This window comes from Neovison vison, chromosome 2 (assembly GCF_020171115.1).
Source record: "Neovison vison isolate M4711 chromosome 2, ASM_NN_V1, whole genome shotgun sequence".
NCBI lineage: Eukaryota > Metazoa > Chordata > Mammalia > Carnivora > Mustelidae > Neogale > Neogale vison.
Genome location: NC_058092.1, coordinates 20,542,728 through 20,560,212, shown reverse-complemented (window position 1 = coordinate 20,560,212; position 17,485 = coordinate 20,542,728). Strand labels below are relative to the sequence as shown.

General features: G+C 60.3%; 1 protein-coding gene across 3 annotated transcripts in view; it reads left to right on the top strand.

Annotated features, from left to right (window-relative positions):
* The first annotated feature begins 1,092 nt into the window (after nucleotides 1–1,092).
* The window catches only part of AHDC1 (AT-hook DNA binding motif containing 1), a 63,890-nt gene continuing 47,497 nt past the window's right edge, over nucleotides 1,093–17,485 (top strand). For 2 of the 3 annotated variants that reach the window (XM_044237543.1, XM_044237547.1), the window contains exons 1-2: nucleotides 1,093–1,166; nucleotides 1,398–1,495. The gene's annotated coding sequence lies outside the window, so the exon portion shown is untranslated. The remainder of the gene's footprint in view (nucleotides 1,167–1,397; nucleotides 1,496–17,485) is intronic. The other variant, XM_044237544.1, reaches the window with a different exon arrangement.

Here is a 17,485-nt window from a genome sequence, read left to right as displayed (position 1 = left end):
GCAGGAGCTCTGAACTGTTGAATCCCAATCTTGCTTCCAGACCCAACCAAAATGCTCAGTCGGATTCAGGAAGGGGGAGGGGTGCTGTTTGTGGATTAGCCAGGACCTCTGTGCTCTGGTCACCCTTGGACTTCTAGGAAAACTAAGAGTTGGAGGGGCTAAACCCGGAGGTCAGAGCTTGGGACCGGGGTCCCTGAATGAGGAGGAAGCGGTGGTGGGGCTTTGAGATTTCTGGAGCAGCGCTCACGTCAAAACGTCGTGCTTTACTCAGTAGGAAACCTTTCAGGAAGGGAGAATGTCCCCAGACTCGGAAAGCCGGTCCTCCCCTCTCTCTTCTTCGTCTATCATTTAATTGGGGCGCCCCAGAAAGTCGCAGACCCTTTGGCTAATCCCTTGATTCCCTATTCGACTCATTCCATCCTCAGACCCCGCCCCTTCGCTCCCACCCGCAACCTCCGCTCAAGCCAGAGCCCCCCCGCAGGGAACAAGGAACAGGGGAAACACCCCTGGTCCTTCGGGAGAACCAGCACCCTTGGTAAACGGAGGACGTGCCCCTCTCCCGGACGAAGGGCCCGCGCTCAGTACCCGCGGGCTCCCGGCCGCGCCGTCGGGGCAGCGGCTCTGCCCCGCCCGCCCCGCACGCCGAGCGGCCGGGGTGGGGACTACAAGTCCCGGCGTGCCGCGCGCGCGCTCCCCCCTGGGGTTCCGGATGGTGAGCGGCGAAGGTAAGGCGAGCTCGCAGAGGCAGCGGCGGCGGCGGCGGAGACGGAGAGAGGCAGGCAGGCAGGGCGAGGGCGAGAGACGGAGGGAGGGAGCGAGCGAGGCAGACCAGACAGACAGACAGGCGGGCGGGCGGGCGGGCGGGCAGAGCGAGCCACCCGCCAGGCTGCGCTCAGCCCCGCTCGCAGCGGAGAGAGCAGAAGGCAGGAGGAGGGAGGGGAGGAGGAGGAGGGAGGGAGAGAGGGAATCCAGCTACCACCACCCAAAGCCAGCGTCTGCTTTCTGTCCTCATTTCCTTTTCCCACCCAGCTCGGAAAGCAGAGAAAGGCAGAGAGAGCGAGAGATAGAGACAGTGAGAGAGACAGACAGACAGCCAGAGAGCGGGAGGGAGGAGGGCGGAGGAGGAGGAGCAGGAGGAGGACTACGCGGGGCGCGTTCCCTCCCAGGTTTGCAATGGGGGGGTGGGGGCGGGGGTGTCCAGGGCTGTGAGAGTGTGTGCGCGGCGGGGGGAGCGAGGGGGGCGCAGAGAGCGAAGGAGTGATCGAGGTGGGGGGGGCGCCGCGGGAGCGGGGGGCCGTGTCCAGCGGAGTTAGCGGCGGAGAATGTGAGCCGAGACGCGAGCCATGCTGTCAGCAACGGCGGGCGGCTCAGGGCTCCTCCACGACTCCTCTCCCCAGCAGTCGGGCGCCCGCGTCGCTGCCGCCGCCGGAAGACTGACGCCCCCCGAAGCCCCTCGCCTGGCTCGGACCCACGGAGCCGGCAGCCCAGCACTCCGGTGAGTGGCGCCTCCTCCCGAGCCCTAGACCCCGCTGGGGACCGGCCGGCCCGGCTCTTTTGTGCAGCGCACCGGGGGGGGGGGCCCGCGCCCCCTCCGCGCGCCCCGGTCCGGTCCGCGGGACCCGGTGGCTGCGGTGCCCGCGGTGCGATCGGTCTTTGTTTCCACCGGGGCCCGCGGCTCGGCTGGGCTCGGCTCGAAGCCTGGCAGGCAGCGCCGGGAAGGGGGAGGGGGAGGTGGACGAGAAGGGGGGGCGGGGAGGGGGGGTTCTCGGGTTTCCTGGCCGCCCCGCAGCTCCCCCGGCTCGGGGGCGAGGTGCGCGCCCAGCGCTGCCGCGCGCCCCCTCCTCCTTCCTCCTCCCTCGGTCTTTGGATTTAAAACTGCAATTTGCTCTCCAGCTTGCTGAGAATGTGGTGGGGGGGGGAGAGAATGAAGGGGGGACCGTGGGAGCGGAGAACAAGGCTGGATTTTAGGAACGGCGCTGGGAAAGGGGGAGACTGCGGAGGGAGGAGCCCCTCCCCTCCAAACCCCAAATCCCAAGGTTCCGCTGGTGCTCTGGGAGTTGAGGGGCGGGGACCTAATGACCCGGAGGGGGTGTGGGGCGGAGGAGGGATTTGGGGGTGGCCAGGGCCGGAGGGGTTGGGCCGCGTGCCCGGTTACCTGGCGAACAAAGTCGGCTCACTTTTGCATAAATAAATAAATAATCGCCTATCAATGCGTTTCCTCTGGGGCTCAGATTGAATTGGGCCCCCTCTTCCCCAGGGGGTGGGGTGCTGAGTGACAGCTGTCAGCCCCCTGGGCCGGGAGCTGGGGGTGAATTGCTGAATCCCTATGCCTTTTGGCTAAGGGCGCCTTCTCCTGCTGGGTCCTGGTCCCCGGGCAGAGCCAGAGGGGCAGGGGGCTGGCTCGGAGTCTAGGAAATAACCTTGTTTCCTGTTCTACAGGAAAAGGGACAGCGACCCAGAGTTTGGGGGCTGGGGATGAGGACTAATGGGAGCTGGAGGGGTTCCCTAGCAGCCTGACCCCCCCAGCCTCCTGCCAGGCGAAGGGGCCAGCTGAGGGAGGAAGGATGTGGGCCTTGCTGGCCGGAGGCGGGAGCTGGGGCTGTCCCTGAGGCGGGCAGCGGGCACAGAGCAGGAGGAGGGAGAGAGAGAGAGAAGCGGGGGCGGGAATTCTCTACCGCAGACCCTGGGGGCCAGGGCCAGATGTGGAGGGGTGGGGAGTCCCCCCTCCCTCCTAGCTTGGGGGCCCTGGGGCTGGGCTGGGAGGGGCTGAGCCTGGTGCCCTCGGTTCTGCACCAGTGCCTGACTGGCAGGGCCAGCTGAATTTGGGCCCAGGCGTCACCCTGGGAGGCAGGGCCAGGCTGCACCAGCCTGGTCCCTGAGCACAAGGAGGGACCCTTGGGGGGCCTGTGCCTGTCTGGCTGGGCAGGCGTTTCCCGCCGGACCAGTTGGTGTCAGGCGGGACTTGGCCCCAGCTCCCTGGGCAGAGCTCAGGGTGTGAGGACAAGCTTTGCCTCCGGGTCAGGGTGGCCACATTCTGTCCGCTGCTGCTGCTGCTGCTGCTGCTGCTGGCGGGGCGGGGGCATGTGCCCGGGCCTGGGCAGAGTCCTGCCAGGAGTATTTGGGGTGTTTCTATTGTTGGCTTGTTCCTGTTCCGTGTGGCCCCGCGTGTGTGTGTGTGTGTGTGTGTGTGTAGCTGTGTGAGCTGGGGCTTTCAAGTGAAAGATTACCAGTCTGTCCATTCCCCCCCCCACCCCTGATGTGGAGGGGGGCAGGCTGGGTTGTGGTGGTGAGCTGTGGGGGGACCCCCCAGGTGGCATGTGCGTGCCGCTTGCCATCTCCCTCCTTTGAGCAGATGTATATTTATTTTTATAGCAATGGAAAATCAAACTGGATAGTAAGTTGAATTCATTTTTTTTCTCCTGCTGTGTCAATAGTTGGAATAACCCCCAGAGACTGGTGAACTTCTTGCCCCAGAGCTCCCACCCTTCTGAGGTTTGCATAGATCAGTGAGGGTATGAGCTTAGGGGGACCAGTGGGCACCAGTCCAAACCAGTGACTCTTGTCCTTCTTGGTCTGGCACTGGGGCAGGTGCCTGGGTGGGCGGGTCCTCCCCCCTCCCCAGACGTCCCCCCCCCAACCCGCCCCAGGCCCCAGGGTGTTGTCTGGCCTCAGCCATCTCCTTGGTCAGTACCTAAGCTGTGCCCAAACCCTTGGGGACGTTCTCCTGGTGGGCTCCCTCCTCCTGCTTGGGCTCCCGGCCCACGTGCTGATATTTATTTTCTGTAGTAAAATCCATTTTTAATGCCGTTACTTTTGAAATAATATAGAGAGAAACAAATGTGATGTGTTTAAGTTGCCCTCTGTGAGTTTTTAATGTGATCTATGGCTGAGGTAGTGATGGAAGGAGCTGTTGGGCTTGGAGAAATTTGGTGTCATAAAGAAAAAGAGCTTGCTGTTTATTACGGTTGCTGGCCTGGGGGGTCTGGAACAGGGTCGGGGGGCAGGGAGCCCCAGCACCCCCAGATGCTGTGGGTGGACAGCATAGCTTCTCAGTTTGGGGGTATGCACGTTACAGGGTTGTTTTGCATTGCTTCCCAGACCTTGAGTGGGACTTTGGTGAGGGGGGCTTGGGGGTTGGGGGGGCTCTGATAACCCCATTCCACCTGCTTAGATCTTGGCAGGGAGGCTTTTGGACCCCCTGCTGAGCTAAAGTGGAGGTCTACTGTTGGGAGGTTGGACTTGAACCCTACAGGAGATTAAGGGGTGGGATCTCCACCTGAGGTTGTAGCTGTATTCCAGGCTTGAGGAGCCAAATGTCCCTGGCTGGAAACTTGGGGGGGTGGGGGGTCGGGGGGAGCTGCTGCTCTGTACTGGCAGAGCCCTAGAGGGACACTGCTGGTTCTCAGATCAGTCTGGAGCATTGACTTTGAGCCACTCCCTCCACTTGGCTTCTGTTTCCCATTGGCTAGGGGCTTTCTCATGGCTAACCTGATCTCCTTCATTTCCCTTCATACCCCCTAAGTCCCCCTCGCCCCCCCGCCGACCCCGACCAACTTTTTTGTTTGTTTGTGGAATACAGAGCTCTGTGTCTCATGCCAGTCACTCAGACCAGAGGGTGCTGTGCTATGCCTTCATACCAGATGCCCAGACACTTCTGGTCTGGTTGAGTGAGGTCAAGCAGACTCACTATTATGGGATGGAAACCAGCTCTGTCTCTGGGCCCCCTGGGTCTCTTGGGACAGCTCCGAAGAGGGGGGAGCCAGGATGGGGAATGCAGGAGGGAGCACGGATAACATTGTTGCTAATGCCAGGAGATGGGCCCCTCCAGGGAGAGAGCTAGGGGACCGAGGAGAGGGGAGGAGAGACCCAGACAGCCACGTGCCAGGTAGAGAAAGGGAAAGATGGTGGCAGAAGCCAGTGATGAGGGAGTGAGAGAGCAAACAGTAGAGGGGAAGAACCAGGATCACAGCCCCTGGAGGTGGGGCCCAGGGGACCAAGAAGGCCCTAGGCATGTGCCATTCGCTACCCTACAGCCTGGAATGAGCAGGCATTGTTTTTGGAGGAGAGACAAGCAAATGTCTCTGGGAAGAAGGAGGAGGACAGGTGGACTAGAGAGGGAAAGATGCCCACAGGAGGAGGGAGAATAGGGATCCAAGGGGATTCCAGGAGTCACTTGTCTAATGGTCCTGCCCCAGGGTAGCATCTCCCTTCTGCCTTCTCCAAAAGTCTGGGAACAGAGCAGAGCTGTTCTTTGGACTGGGGGGCGGGTCCTGAGGCAGGTAGGTGCCCACAGGTTGTGTGTGCTCCATGCCAAGAGGCACCTGGGATTTTAAAGGCGGGGAACATTAGAGTCCCAGAGATGCCAGGGGTATCGTCCCATTGGACCCCCTCACACATTGTTTGACAGGAGAAATCCCAGTCTAGGGGGAAGGGACTCATTTGCCCAGGGTCACAGATACTTGGCAATGCCAGGCCTGGGACCTAGGCTCTTTGCACTCTAGCAGTCTGTAGTTAGAGAATAAGGACAGCTGCAGGGGGCCTCCTGGGTGCAGAGGGGGCCTGGAGCCTGGAGAGAGGAGCAGGCGGGCACCCTTGTGGCCAGAGTCCCCCCAGGGGAGGGGGAGGCGCCGCTGCCGGGAGAGAGAGGGAGGGAGGGGAGAGAGGAGGGGAAACAGTGAGTCAGGCTTCCAAGAGCTGAGGATGAGAGAGCCAGGGCTGGGAGGGAGAGGGCAGGGAGGACTGCTCAGAAGCTCAGAAAGGGAGGGGGCCCAGCCGGGGGCAAGGAGAGCTCTAGAGGGAGGGAGCCAGCCTCTGGCCCTGGCCCAGCGGTAGGGCTGTGCAGCGGGAACAGCCAGTATGGACTTTGCTCATGGTAGGTCAGCGTCCCTTTCTCTGTGATTCCACACCAGGGTCTCAGGAGGAATAACTGTGACCTCCCATCCCTTCCTCAGTTTCCCCATCTGTTGTGGGATTGTGGGATTTGGACTGTTTTCGGAGAGAGTGGGGGCACAGAGCAGACTGGGAGGGTACTGAGGGATGTCACATAGCTCCTGGCTGGGTGCTGGAGGTCCTCTTGGAGCCTGCCACCAGCACAGGGCAGGGCACATGTCTCTGGGGTGGGGCTGCTTCTTGAGTCGTCTGAGTTGCTGGGTGGGAGAGTGGGGGTGGCAGGCCATGTGTGCTAGGGTTTGCTCTGTGCGTGCATGTGCGTGTGTGTGTGTGTGTGTGTGAGAGAGAGAGAGAGAGAGAGAGAGGGAGAGAGGGAGAGAGGGAGAGAGAGAGGATGAGGTGCTGGCCTGGCAGTGGTAGGTGGGCTGCATGGGGCCTCTCAGGATGGCGAATGCCTAGACAGGATCAAGGTCCCCACATGTCCAGAACCAACCTCCACTTGGGGATGGGGGAGATATTCTTATATCCCCCCCACCCAAATCCCTATGGGTCAGAGGCTCTAGAGAAACTGGGAGGCAGGAATGGCCCCTGTGGGAGCTCCACATACCTAGAGCTGGAAAGAGAACTAGAGACATCCCCAGGGACTGCCTGGAAGGGAGGAGAGAAGGACCCCCTCCCACCCAGCTGACAAGAAACTGTGAGCTCTTAGCCCTTTCCCTCTCCCTTATCCTGGCACCCCCCCATCCCCTCCTTCCCGGATCCCAGAATCTCTGCCATTGGCTAGGGGATAAGGAAGGTGGGCACTGAAGATCCCTCTCCTGCAAGGCCTAGCTTTGGGGGGCGGGTGTTGTTGAAGTGAGGCCCCTTGCCTCCCCCCTTACCTACCCATGCACAGACTCAGCTGCAGGGAGGCCTTGCTTTCTCTCCTCTTTCTGCTCTGGGGTCCTTGGCCTGGGAGCCCAGAGGAGGGGCCGCTTCTGCAGCTGGCTGGCCCCGAACTCCCAGCTCAGCCCAGCTGCTACTGAAGCTTCCAGAAGCTGCAGCTCTGCATCACGCACCCCCCCACCCCCTGAGCCAGGAGAGGCCTTTGCTGACCTGGGGGAGGGTACCTTGGGGAGCGAGTGGGCACCCTTAGAAGGACTAACACAGACAACCAGACAGATGGGTGGTGGAACAGATGGACAGAGACACCCACGCACAGGCAGACGGAGAGAGACGGACAGATGGACCAGGACAGGGAGAGACGGACAGACAGAGGTGCTGGCAGAGAGAGGAGGAGTCAGAAAAATGGAAGAGCCTGGGGAGAGAGAAACAGACAGAGAGACTGAGACATGGAGACACGGAGATCCCAGAAGGGAGACAAGGTGACTGAGATAGGAGGAGGAGAGACTCAGGGAGAGGGTGAGAGACAGGAAGAGATAAAGAAAGGGGAAACCCAGACACAGAGAAAGAGAGAGAGGAGAGGCGGAGAGGCTTGAGGCTACAGACCACAAACAGGGATTTGATGAGAATCTGGAAGGTGTTTTCTCCTGCTTCCCTCCCCAAACCCTTGGGCCAGCCAAGTCTCCATTCCTTCCACCCCCGGCTCAGTTTCCAGCTGCTAAAGAGGTCAGAGAGAAAGAGAGAGAACAAGAGAGGGAGAAGCATGCAGAGAGACCCCCTCCTCCCTGCACTCTTTGTAGGGGAGGGAGTTACTCAGAGCAGTTTTCCCAGCCCTGACCCCTGCTCCAAGATGGACATATCACTTGTGTCAGAAAATATCACACTCATCACTCACTGGGTGTCTCCTTGTGTAAATGCACTCCCATCTTCATACCTGTCCGCACAGGCCTACACACACACACACACACACACACACACACACACACTGTGACGTGAATCTCTACCCTCACATTCATCCCTCATCTCACAGTGTAACTGGGGAACGCATACCTATGCTTCCTCATCCCTAAAGGCAGTGACACGCATGCCTCGTCACGGGGTCCCAGGACGTGCTGACACATGCATGCACACAGTCACACCTTCACCCAGACAGTGGCGGTCACGCCAGAGCAGAGGGAGGGCTCTGCCTGGAGGTGAAGCTCAGTGGTCCCAGGTGTCAGGGTGAGGGTGGCGTGCCCTCCCGCTCCTTTCCAGCCGGCAGTGGGGGGAGGCTGGGGGGCCGTCTCGGCGAGCGGGAGCCTTCCTCAGGACTTGGCTGGTGGGCTGAGTGACGGGAGAGACACTCTCTGAGCGCTGGGGAGGCTGCGTGTGTGCACCGCCTGCAGACATGTGCATGTATGTCCGGGTACCGCGTGGCGGGTGCCTGTGACGGCGGGTGCCTGTGACGGCGGGTGTGAGGAAGAGATGATCGTGTGTGAGGTGGGACATGGGCGTGACGGGGAGATCCAAGGTGCGTGGAGCGTGTGGGGGTGTGTGCGATGGCTGCTCATCAGGCATGTGTGTGCTGACGTGTGTGCCTGTCACAGGTGTGTGCTGCCACCTGGGTCTGCAGAGTGGGGGGGTGTCGTGAGTGTGTGGACGCACAGGTACAGGGCCCTGGGGGCGAGCTGCATGTGTGTGAGGGTGCAGTGTCACGCAGATGTGAAGGTGTGGGGGGGGGTTGCGTGTGGGTGTAGGCAGTGTGCGCGTGTGTGCGTGTGTGTGTGTGGAGGGGGTAGCTGCCTGGGTGAGGCTGCGAGCTTGCAGCCAGGCTTGGAGGGCTGTTTTCCGAGGCCAGGATGCTGCTGGAACAGAGGCCGTCCGCACGAACACACGCGAAGGGGCTCTGAGGCTCACAGTTGGGCACTGACCCACACAGACGCACAAGGACAGACATACCCGCCCCTGTCCTCCCTCTTCCTCTCTCCTGGCGTCAGTGGTTTTCAAAGGAGCCTCCATGAGGACTGTTTGCTGTGCAGTTCCCCCCAGCCCCCAGCCTGGGCCTCTTCAAACACAGTGATGCCCTCCAGGCAGCTTTGTGGAAGCTCCTGCCTCAACCATCTGAAGGCAGATGGGTGGGTTGAGATCCGCTGCTGCCCCCCAGGGAGCGAGGAGGCGGCTCTGCTCCTCTGGCCTGGGCGCAGGCTGAGACAGATGGACGAACCCCCCTTCCCCGTTCTCCACACCCCCTCTCAGGGTCTGGGGGTGGGCAGGCACCCTCCCCCACCAAAGAGGGGTTCCAGCAGGCGGCCCCTGAGCAGAGGCTAGGACTCTGCCTGTCATCTCCCCAGAGGGGCACCTATCCTCATCCTGAGCCCTATCTCGTGTGTAAGCACAGGGGCCCAACTGTAGCCCCCAACACCTGAATATCCAGCTGCCCCTCCTCTGCTTACCGCTCCAACACCCCTAAACACACGACTGTTCCAGCTACAAACACTTCCACACATATCCACCCTTCCGACACCCCACTGCCCCATATGCACACCTGGCCCCAGCATGCCCCAAACACACAACCACCACACACCTTCCCCCACACACACACAGTTACAGCCCTAGTCATGAACCCAAACCCACATTCTTAGGATCCCCAGCATACACCCAGCACATACAGACACACATTTATTAACTCCCTCTTGAGCCCCCCCACCTCCCTGGATACACACAGGACCCCAGAGCAGCCCTAACACCTTCCCCATACTCGAACTTTCCCCGACACCTCACCAGACGCACACTCAGACTCTCCCTACAGCCCTAGCGTTTCTCCCAGCTGCAGCCCCGCACCTCCCGGAACACACCAACCAACCCCTACACCTTTCTGGACACACAGCCTCCCCTGCTCACCACACACGCACACTGCCTGCTCAACACCCACTCAAACAAGAACACCCTCTTCAGCCCCGCCACATACCTTGAACACAGACATAGCTTTGGTTCTGCTTCACTTCTAAACAGATGATGTCCCCCCAGCTTCTCATACCTTCCCAGGCACGTGCATGCACACACACCTGCACACACACGAACACTCTCCCATAGACCCAGCACTTCAACAGGCTGTCCCCTGTATGTCTCCAGCAAGCCCCAGGTCCAGTCCTTTCCTTGGCCATCTCAGGGCCCAGGGACAGCCCCATACCTCGCAGCTCTGTCCTACCCCCGCCCCCCAACATACCCCAGGTCAGTTCCTCTGTAGCTCTCACCCCCAACCCTGCACATGCCAGCACCCCTCCCCGCCCAGAGCACTCTCCATCACAGCTCCCCCACCCCACATCTTGTCCAGGCCCCCCTCCCCACCACACACACCCTCCCAGACAGCCTCAGCCAGCCCTGCACACACACTTGCTTGCTCTTGTAGCTGTCTCTCCCTCTCTGCTCTCCAGTCCTCCCCACTTCCCAGAGCCTCCTCTGCCTGGGGAGGCATCTCTGCCCCTCTCCCTACCCCAGGCTTTTCATTCCTGGACAGTGAGGCTGTGCATCTGGTTCAGAGCTGCCCCACCCAAGACCCTGTGCTCTGGGCATCCTGGCCTGGGCTTTGGGGGTTTGGGGCCTCTTTGGGGGCTCTTGGCACCTGGTCACCCTGGTCTCTCAGCCAAGAACTCTGAGTACCCAGCCCTGCCCCGGCTCTGGCATGTATGCTGGGGGGGTGTGTAGGGGGATTTACCCCGGCCTGCACATTCTCAGGTGCTTGCCAGCCTGCCCCCCAACCCGGGCTTACCTGAGAGGGACATTGGGCCTGGGGCTTCAGGGAGAGAGATGGGTGAGATGTTGGCTTGACATGCTCCCCCCCCCCCCAATCTGGGCTTCGGGACTTGGTCTCCCTGGGAGTCAGTTCCGACAGTGAAGGTTACTTTACTAGATGCATGATTTTAAACGGAATCTCCACCATCTGTTCCACCCCCTAATTACAGATGCACAGAATCCGCCTCAGAGGGCAGCGTGAGGGGAGTGATTTAGAGGCTGAGCTGCTTCTGCCTGCATTAGGGCTGGGAAGATTGGGGGGGGCGGCTCTGGGTATTGCTTGCAGCCCCCCACATCCCATCTCTTTCCCAGGGGCCCCTCATGCCTTTTCTTGCTGGGAGAAGGCTCGGAGAAAGTTTCCCCCAGCCCCCAAGATCTGAAAGAGGAAGCCACTGCATTACTGAGGGAGGGGTCCCCAAGATACCGCCTGTGTCCCAGGCCCCAAGTCCTGGGATGCCGGCTCCATTAGAGCCTTAAAAAATTCAGTGGATCGATCTCCTGCCTGTTTCTTTGCCCTGGGGAGCCACAGACTCTGGCCCGGCCCAGCTGTCTGCCTACCCCAGGGGTAGCCGAGATCGGTGAGGCAGAGCGGGGGTCAGAGCGGAGAGGTGGGAGCAGGTGGGAGAGGTGGGAGCAGAGAGGGGGCCTCTCGGTTCCAGCAGCAGAGGACACGGGCTGGCATACCAAGACCCAGCAGGTGTGTTCGCACATCTGTGCCCCTCCACCTTGGTGCCACTGTGATGCCTAACCCCAGTTTGAGCCGTGCTTTGTGGGGCTAGACCAGCACTGGGGGCCGGAGGGGCCAGGGCCTGAGCTCTCAGGGTTCGGAGGGTGACCAGAGGGTCACCGGGCTACATACACTCTGAGGACCAGTCCGCCTTTGCCCACAGGTGCAAGGGACCTGGCCCCCAGCCCGCTTGGTGGTGGCAGTGGCAGGCACACTGCGGTAGATGCTGAAGCATTCACTGCAGGGAGAAAGGGAGCGAGGTTGGGCTGGAGGAATTTTAAAGATTGCTGCAGGCAGGAGGGTCTCTGGAACCCCGTGGAGCGGGCAGTCATGCAGAAGTAATCCTATCGCCGCCTGCCTGGAGGAGTGGAGGGGAGAGGGGCCAGGGAGGGGAAGGATGGAGCAGTAGCCCCGTTCCCACCTCAGCCCCTGCCCTAGCCAGCTGCGGAGGGCGCCAAGGACCCCGGGGGCCTTCCCGGAGGAGGCACCTTGTCTCCTCCATTCCGCTGTGGCATGTGCCCCCTGGAGGGGCAGTGCCGCAGCTGTTGCTCAGCTCCAAGCTCCGGGTATTATAAATAATGCAGCTCAGAGGTGGGGGCCAGCTCAGCCCCCGGTCACCTTGGGTCACCCAGTGTGGCGTCTCCAGCTGGCAGGCCTGTGGCAGAGCCCCTCTCCCTTCCAGCCTGCTCCTCCTCTTTCGCTGTGTGAGTTTGGGCCAGAGGCCCAGCCTCTCTGGGCTGGGGTTGTGGGGTGGGGGTGGGGGGCAAGGAATGTGGAAGAACCCAGAAAGCCCTGTCCTTTTGTCCCACCCCCAGCCCTCACAGGTTAGCTGGTAGCTGGCTCAGCCAATCCAGGCTGGGAAGGGCAGGCCTGCTCTAACGGAGCCTCACCCATTCTGGCTCCTCCATTTTGCAGATGGAGTCACCAAGGCCAGAGAGGGAAGGATGGCCAAGGCCAGCCAGCTGATGAACCCCTCCTTCCCGCCCCATTCTGCTGTCACTCAGGCTCTTCTCAGCCTCAGCTCAGCTAAGAGCAGGGCCTGGGGGGGGTGGGCGGGGGATGTTTGGGAAAGTGGTTGCGGCTGAGAGGTTGCCATGGCGATGCTGCAGGATGCCGAGCTGAAGTGGGGGTCCTACAGGGTCTCTGGGGCCCCCAGCTCCACACCCCTGTGGTCTTCTCCTCCCCATCTCCTGTCCCCCACCCAGATGCCTGTCAGGCGGCTTTGGTGACAGGCCGGGTGGGTGACAGGTGGTGCAGGTGATGGGCTGGGTGGGTGACGAGCTGGGTGGGTGACAGGTGGTGCGGGTGCGAGGCAGGCAGGTGACAAGCTGGGTGGTGACGGGCCCTGCTGATGACAGGCAGGGGGTGTGGTTGGCGAGGATGCCGTCTCCTGGCTGGTGGCCTGTTGGAGCCCCCCGCCCTCGTGCGTGTGCACACACATAGACTCTGGGCGCAGAGCTTGGGGCTAAGATACTAATGAGGCTTATTACGTGTGGAGGGGCAGGTGCCCAGGCTCACTAATGAGAGGCCTTTAACAAATAGGGGAGACAGCTGGGGGCTTCCAGGAATTTGGCTGGCCCTCCTGAGCTGAGGCCCTGGGGGGTCCCAATCTGGCTGGAGGATGGCTCATTCTCCAGCCAGGTTGGGACCCCTCCTCACCTCCCTTGAGGCTGCTTGGGTTCGTGTTAGTGCTACCATGACAGGAAAGCTCCCATCGTTCAAGCATTTCCTCCCCAGCACCAAACCCTAGGTGCCTGTTCTCTTTTCGGCTCGACCAGTTACAGGAGGGAGGCCCCATTACCCATTCTACAGATGCACAAACTGAGGCTGAGAGAAGGCAAGGGACTTTTAACACAGTTTCTGTTACAGCTGGAATTTTAATTCTGGTCTTTCTGTCTGTCCCCAGAACATGCCCTTAACCACCCCACCAAGAAAACTCAGGTTTTAGTCCAGACTCAGACCCTCTTTCAGGGCCTCAGTTTTGCACTTCTGGAAAACAGATGTGTGCTGGAGGGGTACTCACCATAAGATCATCGGGTCTGTCTTGGGAGGCTTTGGAGGGCTCTGCCAGGTACCTACCTGCCTCAGTGTCACCCCATGTGGCCCAGATTCTGGACTGGAGAGAGGGCAGGGCTAAATGCTGAGAGAGCTGAGCTGAAGAGGGGACACCTGGGATATATGAGCCACTTCCTGCCCTGTGCGATGGGGAGACCAAGGCCTGGAGAGGAGCAGCAACCGCCCAAGGTCACACACTAGGTGCGCTAGAGGGCCGCGTGGGATCCCAGGTCTCCCCCGCCGCTTGAAAGGGCAGGGCAGGGTGTGGTGCTTGGCGGGGAGACGGCCTCCTCCTGGGCCCCACCCACCAGCCTTAGCTTCTGCCCTGGAGCTTGTGAGCCCCCAGCTCCTAGGAGCTGCGTCTCCTTGGCTGCGTCTTTAGGGCCATGCCCCCTCCCCATCAGTCTGGGTCCACAGTGTCAGTTGAGCCCCTCCCTTTGGAACCCATTGGGGTGGAAACTCCCTGGCAACAGCTGATGGATGGATTAGGACCCTGACATTGGCCTGGGGCCACAGCATGATGACCCTGGAGGGACCAGGCTGGGGCTGGGGGCTTGGAGGGGAATTTAAGAGAGAAGAATTAGGCTCGTAAATCTTGGAGCAACTCAGTTCTCCTCCTCCTCGACCTTAATCTCTTACCAAACCTGCTCTCCAGCTGTGCATCCAAGACTGGGGCTTGAGGGACTCCACCTTCCCATTCCCTTTACCCTCCAACTGATGTGCAGCCCTTCCTGGAGTCGTAGGTACCTCTGACAGGGAAGAAAGAGTTGCAGGATTGGGCAGGATTAAGACCTTGCGTGTCCAGGCTACTGGATTTGGCCCTCAGATTCATAGTGGCAGATAGGGCAGAGGGCTTCAATGCCTCAGTTTCCCCAGTCTTGAGTTTTAAACCCTCTCTTGGTGCCTGTCCGCTCAATCAGGAAGGAACATTAAGACCAAGAGGGATTTTGCAGCTGCAGGACACAAGGCCCTGTCCTCAGAAGCCCCAGTCTGAGATGAGAAGCACAGCCCTGGCCTTGGGAGCCCTCAAACCCAGAGGTGAGGTCTAGAACCCAGTCTGGGCGTGTGCTGAGGTTCAGGTGGGAAGTGGGTGGTGCCGGGTAGCTGGCCTGTGATGGTTTTCTGAAGCAAAGGCTTTGGCTAGGGGGAGGCCCAAGGTGGGGGGTGTAGATTAAGGGGGTTGGTTTGCCTAGGAGCTTGGAGAGCCATCTTGGTTGGGGGGTGGCTGGAAGTGTCGGCTTTCCCACAGGCCTGGGCAGCATTAAACTGGAGTTCTGGGGCCTTCCTGGCTCCCCAGGGAACCCACTGCTGCCTGGCCCTGGGGACCCAGGCGTCCTGGCGGGTGAGGGCGGGTCTCCAGCAGGCGGCCTGCCAAACCCCGCAGCCTGCTCACCAGGAATCTTGTTGCTGAGAGATGGAAAATCCCGGGCTGGGCCTGCAGCTCATCCCTCCCCTCCGGGAGGAGGAGGGGCCCAAAGATTCCTTCCTGCATTTCCCCCCTCCCATTTGGGGCTGGACTCTCCTTGGTAGTGGGTGGGGCTGGGGGGGCCCAGGACAGGCCTCTAAGGCTCTCCGTCACATGTCCTGGAGCCCAGCCCAGCCCAGCCCGCAATGGGCACCAGGGCACTCCGGAGGCAGAATGGGCCTGGTGCGGCTGAGGAGAGGTGGGGGTGGGGTGCCAAAGCCAGAGGGGGCCTGGATGGGGGCCGAGCCTGGCCCTGGCCCCACTGGCTCCCCCAGGGCGGAGGGTGAAGAGTTGGTTCTCTCCTTGGACAGGAAGACGAATGATCCCATTATGGGAGCGTGATTTTATTCCACGTGTCACGGAGTCTGAGATTAACTTGCTCACCAGTCTGTGACAAACCCCTCACACCCTCACACCCAACACACACACACACACACACACACACACACATATCCTTGGTCTTACTAACGCACATCCCACAGGCACAGATAAACATTTCCATAATACAACACACAGCAGAGTCTCACACACAGAGTCACAAGCAGACACTCACACTTAGCTCTAGACCCACAGCCTCAGAAGCACAACATTCCCTCACACCGAGGCCACACAGACCCACAGCTCCAAACAGGCTGCCCAGGGGGATGCTTGCAGCCCTACTGGGACAGGGACAGGCACAGGCCAAGGACGCCCAGTGCCCTGTAGACACAGATAAACTTAGACACACACAAACCCAGACACAGTCATGCGGACAGGCAGAGACCAACAGCCACACACACTGAGACAAAGGCCCAGATACATACAGAGACAAAGACAGGCACAGACACACAGCCGGCGGTGCGCACACAGGCACAGGCGTGCACACCCGGACACAGACAAAGACAAATAAATGCCCAGAGGTTTAGCTGTGGACAGATGTAAGGAGCACGCACATCTGGGCCTCCTCGACCTCCTTGCCCGGGGACATGGTAATCTGGCGCCTGTGGCTCCGGGGAGAACTCTGAGGAATCTCTCAGTCGGAGCCCCCCACCCTGGGCCCAGGGCCAGCCCCCCCAACTCTGGCACAGGGCCCGTGGTCGAGGCCACGGCAGCCACACCCTCAGTGGCGCTCCAGCATCTCTGCCCTGCCCTGCCTGTTGGACACATACAGGCCCGCCGTCTGCCCTCGCACAGGCTTAGCGCCGCACCCCCCTGCCCACACAGCGTTTCTCACTCGCACCGCCCCCCAGTAGTCCCCTTCTTGCTGGTTGTCTCTCTCAGCCACTCCCCGCCCCCCACCCCGAGCACACATGCACCGCCTTGAGCACCTACACCCACAACCCTCACGACACACACCCTCACCTGTTCTCACTCAGACCCACCAATCCAACACGCGGGCTCTCTCCTTCCTGTGTGCCCTCGCCTTCTTCTCCATGAACCCCCCCACCCAAGCCCACATACGGGCACTCCTTTACATCCTCACCTTCTCCCTCACAGACTCATTCACAAATGCAGCACACACACGCACACACTCCCCGACACACATCCTCACCACTTTCTCACATGCGTGCGCGCGCGCACACACACTTTCAGAGCCTCCCTCACACCATCGCTTTCCTTCCTCTGTCTCTCACAAACACTCCCTCTGCCAAGAGTGTAGCTCTGCCGCAGAACAGCCCCTGACAGTATTTGTCACTGTTCTCCACCACGTCCTTGGCCTTTCTGGCCTCAGTCCCTTCTCCTCCACCTCCAGCCCCGGACACTGCGGCCTTGTGTTCTTCTGTCATTGCTCTCTTTAGCCAACAAATATACACGGAGCATTCAGTCAACGGTGCTGATTGGGCCCTGATTATTGGTTAAGCACTGGGGACCCAGGGGACACAGGTCCTTCCCGCATAGAGTTCTCAATTTTGTGACCGGTTTGTTTGTTGCTTATCTCACCTGATGAGATTTTTAAGGTAACCCTTGGTCTTGTATGTTGAGGGATGTGTAGGAATTCACAGGAGAAGGAGGGGCAAAGTGTTCCAGACAGAGGGAACATCATATGCAAAGCCTGGAAGTAAATCAAGGTACGGTATGGCAGGAGCACAGGGGCAGTGTTGAGACGAGAGGAGAAGATGCATAGAGAGCAGAAGCCGGGTGTCCCAGACTTCAGATGCCTTGCTCACAGGTTTGGATCTCATCTAGTGGGCCACGGTGACTCATGGGAAGACTTTAGAGCCAAGACAAGGTGGGGATAGATGGGAGGCAGGGAGGCTAGTTGAGAGGCTTGAGGAGTCCAGATAGGAGATGATGCTGGTCTGATCTAGAGAAGGCAAATGGGATGGGAAAAGAGACTCATTTAGGAGCAAGGACCGGTGATGTCCCAATTCTAGAGCTGTGACCTTGGGAAGGTCCCACAGCCTCTAAGTTAGGCCCATCAGGTGAGGATGGGACAGAACGGGAGCCGGGCTCCTGGGTAGTAAATGCCCAGTCGGTGAGAACCACTATTGTCAGTATCCATGGGACACGGGGGACATCGAATGAAGAGGTGATTTCGTGAGCACCTACTGCATCCTAGTACTGTGCAAGGGCCCAGAGGTGTGGTCTGTGACTCTGGGCAGCTCACACACCTGAGAACCACGGGAGACAGGAGAGAGCTGAGCAAGGGGGGGAAGGCAAAGCACCCTGGAAGATTAAAGAAGGACGAGGCAGCACCTGGCAGGGTCTGGGTGGTT